The 10644-nt window shown below is 41.8% G+C and overlaps 1 long non-coding RNA gene across 2 annotated transcripts; it reads left to right on the plus strand.

Moving 5' to 3' along the window:
• The first annotated feature begins 1749 nt into the window (after window positions 1–1749).
• Window positions 1750–9041, plus strand: LOC105489290 (uncharacterized). Of its 2 annotated transcripts, none has more exons than XR_011617154.1 (3): window positions 1750–2128; window positions 3264–3414; window positions 8715–9041. It is a non-coding gene; the product is annotated as an uncharacterized lncRNA (long non-coding RNA). The 2 variants fall into 2 exon arrangements; XR_011617155.1 differs by having other exon boundaries at window positions 8754–9041.
• The last annotated feature ends 1603 nt before the right edge of the window (window positions 9042–10644 follow it).

Raw genomic sequence — 10644 nt, forward strand, 5'->3', positions numbered from 1 at the left:
GGTGTGTATATGAGTGTGCGAGAGTGCCTGTGTGTGTCTGTGGATACGTGTGTGTTGTATGTATATATGTGCCTTGTATATTTGTATGTATGTGTCTGTGTGCATGTTAGAGTGCCTGTGGATGTGTGTGTGATGTTGGTATGTGTGTATCTCTGTATGTGTGTATGTTTGTGTGTCTCCGTGTATGTATGTGTGTGTCTGCATGTATGAGTGCTTGTGGATGCATGAGTGTGTACTGTAGGTATGTATCTCTGTGTGTATGTGCGTGTGTCTGTGGATACATGTGTGTATTCTATGTATATGTCTCTGTATTTGTATACATGTGTCTGTGTGTTAGAGTGCCTGTGGATGTGTGTGTGTGATGTTGGTATGCACCTCTGTATGTATGTCTGTGTGTCTCTGTATGTGTGTGTCTCTGTGTCAGTGCCTGTGGATGCATGAGTGTGCACTGTAGGTATGTGTATCTCTGTATGTGTGCAAGTATATATGTCTGTGTGTGTCTGTGTGTGTGTACAAGTGTGTCTGTCTCTGTATGTGTGCAAGTGTATGTCTGTGTGTCTGTGTGTGTCTCTGTGTACAAGTGTATATGTCTGTATGTGTCTGTGTGTGTGTACAAGTGTATATGTCTGTGTGTGTACAAGTGTATATGTCTGTGTGTGTCTGTGTGTGTGTACAAGTGTATATGTCTGTATGTGTCTGTGTGTGTGTACAAGTGTATATGTCTGTGTGTGTCTGTGTGTGTGTACAAGTGTATATGTCTGTGTACAAGTGTATATGTCTGTGTGTCTGTGTGTGTACAAGTGTATATGTGTGTGTCTGTGTGTACAAGTGTATATGTCTGTGTGTGTCTGTGTGTGTGTACAAGTGTATATGTCTGTGTGTGTGTCTCTGTATGTGTACAAGTGTATGTGTCTGTGTGTGTGTATATGTCTGTGTGTGTCTCTGTGTGTGTGTGTACAAGTGTATATGTGTGTGTGTGTGTGTGTCTGTGTGTATGTGTGTGTGTGTACAAGTGTATGTGTCTGTGTGTGTGCCCATGTGGAGGGAGCAGAGGGAGGCTGTGCTTTTTTCCCAGGAGAGAGTCCTCAGCTGTCATCAGGGTCTCAGGATGGGTCTGTGCACCAGCCCCTTCTAAATAAATACAGGAACCATGGCAAAAGGAAGGCTGGCTGGTACTGTCAGTTCTGATTAAGATCACGCTTTCCACGTTTTATAAATCTGCCTCTACCCAGACAGGCTGTAATCAGGGGGTACACTGATTTTTTTCTTAAACCAGCTTGCTCTTGTTGGTCTTGATTGTTATTGGCTCAAAGGCATCGCAGTTAGGCGGTTACCATGTGAAGCTTCACCAGAACTTGACGAGGAATGTGCCACCACCTTGTAAAAGTTAAATTATGAAATCAACACCTGAGAGAAAAGATGGACAAACATCTGAAAACACAAGATATCTCCCAAGACTGCCAAAACGTCCCCCCCAAGCTGATCCACTGCACACTGGGAAATGCTGCATTCACCCAGAAAGAGGCGGCCAGCACTGAGTCCTGCACGGGGAGGCCAGAGGCTCACGGGGCCACGGACATGGAAGTATATTTTCCAGAGCTGAGGAAGCCTAAGCTAGGATTCTTTTTGTATTCCAATGCCTTTGGTGAAGCCATTCTTACTGTGGCTGAGGACCTCGAGAATTTACCCCATGAGTTAATATTCTAGAATCTAGAGCCTGGAAGGCCGAAAGCATTGTCACACGTGATATCTGGTTATAGTGGCTGAACCCCAACTTAAGGAAATAGTGTGTTTTATACACTATGAAACATTACTTGGTGGAGGGGATTGCCATTTGCAAGAGCTAGGACAGAACTACGGTATTCTGAAAAGGAGAGAGGGAGATGCCAAGAGGTCCCAGAAAAGGGAAACAGAGTCAGAGATTTAGAAGTTTTGTGGCGCTGTCGACCACGAAGGTGTAAGGTGTGGGGAAGAGCAAGTCCAGCTGGGGCTGTACCGGTGAAAAACTCGAGATGGCGTCTCTGACTGTCCCACAACCTCTGTGGCAATGCTCAATAACGCATCTGTGCAAGCGACTTTTTACGTTGGATAAATCCTTTGCTTTCATATGTTGAAACGGCTTCTCAGGGTGAGCAGAGTGGCTTTCCATTCAGACTGCAGGCACTGAAAGACTGGTGGATGGTGTGGGCTTATGGCACGTTCTGTTTTACACTCTTTGTATTACACTCTTGGTGAAGTTGTGTCTACCACTGAGAAATGGATACGCTCTCTTGTGTATTAACGAACTCAGTTCTTGGTTGTGTCTACCGCTGAGAAATGGATATGGTTTCTTGTGTATTAACAAACTCAGAACGTAGACAAGGGTGAATTTAAGAAGAGAATGACTGCCACTCCGGCAGCCCTCTTGGAAACCAGCCTAAAGGTTTTCCCCCGTAGCGATGCCCTGATTGCCATCAGCTGCCTGCAGCTCCCTCAGGGTCTGCACAGGCTCTCTCTGTAGAGATGTGGGTGTGCTCTAAAGAGGCCACTTAGGTCCTGTCCAAGAAGCTCTCCTGTCCTGCTGAGGACGGAGCTCCTGGTGACTTGCAGTCCACCCCGACACTTTGGGAGGCCAAGGTGGGCAGATTGCTTGAGCTTAGGGGTTAAAGACCAGCCTGGGCAACATAGCAAGACCACATCTCTACACATTTTTTTTAATAGTCATGGTGTTGTGTGCCTATAGTCCCAGCTACTCTGGAGGCTGAGGTAGGAGGATCTCTTGAGTCCAGGAGTAAGAGGCTGCAGTGTGCTGTGATCACACCCTGCACTCCAGTCTGGGCGACAGAGCGAGACTCTGCCTCTAAAATCACAAAAATAAGAGAATACAATCACTCTGTCTTGACCTCCTCTGCCCTAACTTGAAGTTCTGAGGATCACACGGCTGAAATCACATAAACAACACCTTTACCACTGATTGAGCCGGGAGATAATGTCTTGTAACAGGGCCTGCTCTTTGTGAGTCTGCAGCTCACAGGCGAAATGACCCTAGAAGGTTATCTAGTCTGACTGGGCCCAGTTTACTCACCATGAAGCGTGATGCTAGTACTTATCGCACAGGGTTTCGTGAAGCCTGGGTGTACCTTTGCCGTCTCCTCCTTCTACCAAGCGCACCTGAGAGACCCTCGCTTTATTCACGTAATTTCCGTTGTTCCCCATCCCACTCCCCACAGGGCAACCAAGTCATCCTATCAATTGGAACAATTTTGTTTTGTATTTTTTCGCAGAACAATCTGATTTTCTCCTGATTCTCCTGCAAAGTAGTGGAAGCCTGTGTCACAGGTTAGACTCCACTCGAAGGTGACTTTAAGGTGAAGACCAGCATATGTCAGGGCTTATTTACATGAAGGGAGCTCTCTTGGGATCAATAAAGAGAAGGTAAAAGCGGGGCCGAGACACAGCCTCAAGAGGGACCATTCCCCCGACACGGGGAGCTGGGATGGTGTTGAGTTGTTCTGAATTACACTGAGGGGCTGGGTTTTTCACACCCTGTCTGGAGTGGAGGCTGCCCCAGGAAGGCCATAACCTTGAGGGCCAGGCAGCTCTCCACAGCAGTGACATGGGAGGCATCTGACAGCTGACAACTGTGGGGAATGTATCCTCTGTCCTGGGGGGGAAACGGCTGCCCACCCCCCAGTGCCCACCAGAGCCTGTGCCACCGGCTGGCTGCTCTCACTGTATAAAATGTTTGCTCTTATTAATATTCTGTATTCACTCAGGAAAACAGCTCTTCCATGCCTGTGTTATCCCAGGACTTCTTGTAAAGATATAATCACAAAGAATGAATGACTCTTTCCTTCTGTGCCTGCCGTATTTCAGTTGGCACAATGTCCTCCAGGTCCAGCCAAATATTGTCCTGTTGAACTTGCAGGAGCTACCGAAGACAGTCAGACTCAGGAAGCAGAGGGTAGAGTGGTGGGTGCCGGGGCTGGGGGAGGAGGGGAACAGGGTTTGTTCACGGGGTGAAATGTTTCTGGTATGTGTGACGATAAGCTCCTGGGATCCACGGTGCAGCATAGTGCCTGTAGTTAATGTTGTATGCACTTAGAAGTTTTTGAGATCTCGTCTTGTGTTCTGATTGTAGTGGTGTATGTATGACACTGTGTGCTTGTCAAAGCTCATAGAACTGCACGACACAGAGCCCTAATGTACACGATGGACTTTAGTTAATAATAATGCGTCAATAATGGTTCATCAGTGGTAATCAATGTACACACCAGTGTAAGATGACAATAGGAGAGATTGTGGCAGGAAGGAGAGACAGCACACGGGAATTCTCTGTACGTGTGTACCATTTTCCTGTAAACCTAAAATGTCTCTAACAATTAAAACTTATTAGTTTTTAACATTTTTTAATGTGAGGCTAAAGAGAAAAAAGGCAAAATGTTTGAGCTTGCATTTTTTTTCCTGTAAACCTAAAACTGCTCTAAAACTTAAAACTTACTAGTTTTTAAAATTTTTAAATCTGAGGTTAAAGAGAAAAAAGGCACAATTTTTGAGCTTGCATTTTAAGTTCTGGCTTGGCTATCTGACCTGCATTTTGATGTCCCCTGTCTAAATCAGGCCATAGTGGGGGAAGCAGGTTGGGAGGTAGGAATAAGAGAAATAAATTTTGTTTGGAGCACATTAAGTTTAGTTTCTGCTACACCATGCAAAAGCCAACTGCAATAATGGTTTAATTGCCATTTGCCTCTCCCACTTCCAGCAATTTTCTTGGAACAAGGCCCTGATATGACTCAGCAAAATGATAGATTATAGAAGAACCACAATATTTTATTATATTGAAAGATCCAATAAATGCTGAGCAAAGTTAATCTATTTCTCATATAAATTATGAATTATATATGCACCAGATTTCATGGCACCCTCTATAACTTAGTTAGATAACTCACAAAAGCCCCTGGACATTTCAAAAATAATTTCTACTGGACCAGCATTCAGAATTGTCCTAGGGTCACAGGATTATTATGTGAACATTATCTTTGGTCTGGCAATGTGAATAGCCAGATTTATGGGTTAATCCTTGCAGAGTTTTAAATTTTCACCAAATAATTGAATGAGACCAAACCATTCCCGAAATTGAACTGGCATATTTCATAGAATATTTCAACATGGAATGCCTGTAAAAGAGGAAAAGTGTCTTTCTTTGAAGAGTTATGCTATTCCCCATGGATGGCACGGTTGTCTCCAGCAAGTGTTTTTAAATTTGTTTCTGTCTCTATTTTAGACATGCATAGAAATGCACTATCTAGTTAGTACAGGTACAAATTAAAAGAGACAATGGCTCTTCTGGCCAGGAATACTGTTTAGGTGGTTTATAATATGTCTGAGTATTACAGAAGTACACAAAGACTGAATGTACCCTACATGACAAACTTGTCTCTCTGCTTCTGATACTACAGCTCACTGTTCATTTGGATTAACTTTAGTTGGAGACATCCTAGGCAATTGGTCTCCAGAGGCAATTACTTCTTGGAATTTTTTTTTCAATGCATATCAAAATCTAATAAACTAGAACATTTTATGAGATAAGACTTTGCTTGCATATGAGCAATTAAAACCCGATTACCTATGAGTTGCAACTTTTCTTCTATTGCTCTCCTTTGCCAGTTCATGATGGTTCTGATCTGGAATTTTGTCTTTCCAAAATGTAAGGAGCCAGTTCTTGAAACAGTGACCATCCCACCATCCTGGAGGCTGCTTTTCTCCCTGGCCCCTGGCTTTGGAGTTCCTCTTTGAGATCTCATAAAACGCTGGCCTAAATGCATCTTCTGCCTTGGTCAGTAGTCAAGGCGTTGGCCTATTCAGTGGGTTGAAGGATGAGAAGTGTCCTGAGTTTTGTGTTTGGGGGTCTTGGGTGGTCCTAGTTAACCAAGCAGATTCCCCAGGAGCACCTTCTTCCCTTTAGTCTGATTCTCCTCAAACATGTGTCTTAAACACTGATACTCAGCCAGTTTATTTGGCATGTTCTTACAAGTGGAGTGAGAACAGGCTGGTGGCATGAGCCAGGCACAGTCAGGGGTCAGACGACCACTGAGCAGGAGGCTCTTGGCTCTGAGACCATTCTCAGAGCTTAAGGGATTCATATTTTTCTCTCTCACCTGTTTACAGTCTGTGCCAGTTACCAGGTGTTTCTTTCATAAAGGGAGTTAAAGATGGTTTTGTAAGGATAAGCTTTGCTTTATGGTTTATGGAAGCTGCATCTGTGCTTCAGTGGTCTTGTTTCCAGGGCAACCAGGTTTTTAGGGGGTTTTGTTTGTCTGTTTGAGACAAAGTCTCACTTTGTCGCCCAGGCTGGATTGCAGTGGTGCAATCTCAGCTCACTGCAACCTCCACCTCCTGGGTTCAAGGGATTCTCATGCCTCAGCCTCCCAAGTGGCTGAGATTACAGGTGCCCGCCACCACACCCAGCTAATTTTTATATTTTTAGTAGAGACAGCATTTCACCATATTAACCAGGCTGGTCTCAAACTCCTGACCTCAAGCGACTCACCTGTCTCAGCCTCCCAAAGTGCTGAGATTACAGGCGTGAACCACCGTGCCCAGCTGCAACCAGGGTTTAACGTCTTGTTTTTCACAGAGAACTAACAATCCCTGGGCCAGGTTGCTCTGGGAGTCTGGAAAGTCCTGTCCTGTGAGGTCTCTGGGAAGTCTCCGGCTCTGGTTGTCATGGAGACAAAGAAAGTCCCCTGGCCTTATCATTATCTACTATTGAGCGGCACATAATGTTGGCCTTGCTGGCCTTGTGAGAGTCTTCATTAGGCCTTTTGTCTAACATTTATTTCATAGCCAAGAAATATCACTTATGGTATGCTATAAAGTTAAAAAGATACGTTCACATCCTAACTCCCAAAACCTATGAATGCAACTTTACTTGGGAAGAAAGCCTTTGCTGACATAATTAAATTAAGTATCTCAAAATGGGATTATCTTGGATTACCTAACGTTCAATTGCAAGTGTCCCTATGAGAGACACACATGGAGAAGAGGAGAAGTCCATGTGAACACGGAGACAGAGACTGGAGCGATGCAGACACAGCCACAGAAAGTCAGAAGCCACCAGAAGTGGCAAGATGCAGGAAGCTCCTCCCCTGGGGCCCTCAAAGAGGGCACGACCCTGCTCACGCCTGGACGTCAGACTTCTAGTTCTGGAACTGTGAGACGGTCAATTTAAATTTAGATGTGTTAAGCCACCCAGCTCAAAGTAATGCATAACAGTAGCCCTGGTAAAACTAGCATGCCCCGAAACCATGTGCTACAGTAACCACACCTCAGGCCAACAAGAGGAGAAAAAAAGAACATCCATCCGTAGATGTGAGTTCTAGATAGATGAAATACATATCTATATGTAGATCTATATAGATCTATGTAGATATATACATAGAGAGAGAGAGATGAGGTCTCACTGTGTTACCCAGATTGGTCCTAAACTCCCGAGCTCAAGTGAGCCTCCCACCTCGGCCTCCCAAAGTGTTAGGATTACAGGCGTGAGCCGGCGTGCCTGGCCAGATAGATGGATTCTTAATTTTATAAATCGTTGTCACTGCCCCACTTACAGGAATAGAATTCTTAGCAAAGTCTAAAAGAGAAAACCACAACTCTGCAAAATGCTTCTATTCTTGCTGTATCAACCCCTCATAACTCATCTCATTCTTATCTTGAGCACAATCCACTCATCTCCCACTCTTTTTTTAACACGTGTGGAGTCCCCGAATATTAATGACATCATGTGCTTCTCATGTTTAGAGATTTTTCCACAGAACTTACCTTCCATTGGTTATGAGTATACAAAGACCAAGTGAATAGTTTATTAGGGACTTTGTCCTACTTAGAGGCAGGTGCTTTTGCCCCTTGCAGAAAGCTGCACAATTTAGTCTCCACTGTGCACCTATGACCACAATCACAGGGTGACCTGTATGGATTCTGCGTATTCCTGGCCTGCTGTCATGCTCCTTGCCTGAAGAACAGAAACGCATTGCAGTCTCCACTGACAGTTACGCTATCCCTTTCATGTGTACCGTGCTAACTTCTGAGGGGCTGGGTACTCAGGGGAAGAAATAATACCAGTAATAGTTGTATATTTACTGACTTACTTAAAGCTTCTTAGACAAGCATATTTTTAATGCTACAATTTCCAAAATGTGTAATTTTTATTACAAGAGTTTGTTGTTCTTAACAACTCATAGGAGACGAACCGTACACTCTCTTTTATCTATTTCCTTTGTCCCCATTTTGACTCTGAGTTGATAATGCGTCAGTGTCTTGATGCAATTAGAATCCTGCTTACCAAAATACCCATGGGACACACCAGACTCCTGTCAAGACAAGTAACATCAACTTGCTTCCTTTACAAAGTAAGGAAATAGTTCATTGTCTCAGAAGTAATAATAGCAGGATGAGTGTTGGTAACACTTCTGGGGGATGGGAAAATGTGTAATGATCCAGCTGTGATTGTTCACAGTCATCGGCATGCCAATCATAAATAATATGGAAAGCAATTATAGAAACTGTATTATAAATAATAAATCAATAAGCATTTAAGGTATAATTCTAAAGATGGTGTTTGATAAATTCATAAATGTAAATACGCAAGAAAAAATAAATTATTTAAAGAGTGCTAACCCTTGAGATATGTTACACAATCTTCAGCATTATTATGGAATTTTAAATTGCCTAAGGTGCCAAGTGAGTAAGATAAGCAGCTGATTTCCCATCAGAAACCATGAAGGCCAGAAGACAGTAGGAAGCATCTTCCAAGTGCTAAAAGAAAGAGGGCCAACTAAGAACACCATCTGATGCAAAACTGACCTCAAAAATTAAGGTGAGTTTAAGACATTTCAAGACCAAACCAACAAAGAACCTGCTCTATAAGAAACACAAAAGACAGTCCTTTAGGCTGAGATGAACAGACCATACAAAGCAGCTCCAATCCACATGAGGGAACAAAGAGTGCCCATAAAGAAAATTACACAGCTAAAAATTAAAGACAATAAAATATTTTTTCTTGGTAACCTTTTTCTTCTATTTGATTCAAAAACCAACTTCATAAGGCAAAAATTACAAATCCGTGTTACTGGGTGTGTAAGGTATAAAATTCATGTGAAAATAACGGCAAGGGTTGGGGAGAAGTAGAGCTATAAAGGAACCATGTTTTCCTATGAGTTAAGAGTTAATTTTCTATTAACCCAAACCAGATTGTTACAGTGAAGATGCTCATTATAACACCCAGGACAACCCCTAAAACCACACACACGCACACACACACATATGCATGTGTATTGCTCATTATAATACCCAGGATAACCCCTAAAACTACATATACACACACACACACACACACACGTATGCATGTGTATTGCTCATTATAATACCCAGGACAACCCCTAAAACTACACACACACACACACACACACACACACGTATGCATGTGTATGTATATGCGTATATATGACTCATCTGTATATATATAACAAGGAAATTAAAATGGCATACTATAGATTTCATGCAAAAGAAGACAGTAATAGGAGAATTGAAACACAAACAATATGTAAGACATACAGAAAACAGCAAAATGGCAAATTAAAATCCAATGAATAATAGCATTAAATGTAAATTGATCAATCCAATTAAAAAAAGAAATAGCCCAAATGAATTTTTTAAAGCATAATAAAACTACGTTTTCTATAAGAGACATAGTTTTTCTTCAAAGACAAAAAGGTAGTGAAAGTAAAAGAACTGAAAAAGATATCTCATGCAAAGACACCCCTACCCCCACAAAAAAGAACTAGAAGGGCATCCTAATTTGTGAAAAAATAGGCTTTAAGACAAAAAAAGTATTTTACTAAAAAAAGAAAGACATTTTATAATAAAGGATCAATACATTCAGAATAAATAACAATTATCAACATATATGCATCCAACAAGAAAGTCTCAAATACGTTGAAGAATGGAAAGAATTGAAGCAATAAAGAAACAATATGATAATAATAGTTGGAAAATTAATAACCCAACTTTCAAATCAATAAGCAGAATATGAACAAGAAAATACAAGACTTGAAAAACACTGTGAATCAGCCAAAACCAATCGATTCCTACAGAATCTTCACCCAACAAAAGCAGAGTACAGATTACTCTCAAGTGCACATGGAAGATTCTCCAGAATAGGCCATATATTAAGTCATAATACATGTCTCAATTAATTTAAGAGGATGGAAATTATACAAAGTATGTTCTCCAACAACAAAGAAATTACATTAAAAATAAAAGGAAACAAGGGAAGTTTTTTAAAGGTGGAAATTAACACGCTGCAAGAATAAACAATGAGGAAAATAACAAATGAAATTAGAAAATACTTTGAGAAGAATAAAAAAGAAAATACAACATAGAAAAATTGATGCGATGCAATTAAACTAGTGCGTAGAGGGAAATTTATGGCTGTAAACATTTCTAAGAAAAGTAAGAAAGAACTGGCATCAATAACCTAACCTTTCATCTAAAAAAAAAATAGGAAAACATAGCAATTTACATCCACTGTAGGAAGAGAAGGGGAAATAATAAAGATCAGGGCTGAAACGGGGAATAAAAAGTAAGCAAATTATATAACCTAAA

This window comes from Macaca nemestrina, chromosome 19 (assembly GCF_043159975.1).
Source record: "Macaca nemestrina isolate mMacNem1 chromosome 19, mMacNem.hap1, whole genome shotgun sequence".
Lineage (NCBI taxonomy): Eukaryota > Metazoa > Chordata > Mammalia > Primates > Cercopithecidae > Macaca > Macaca nemestrina.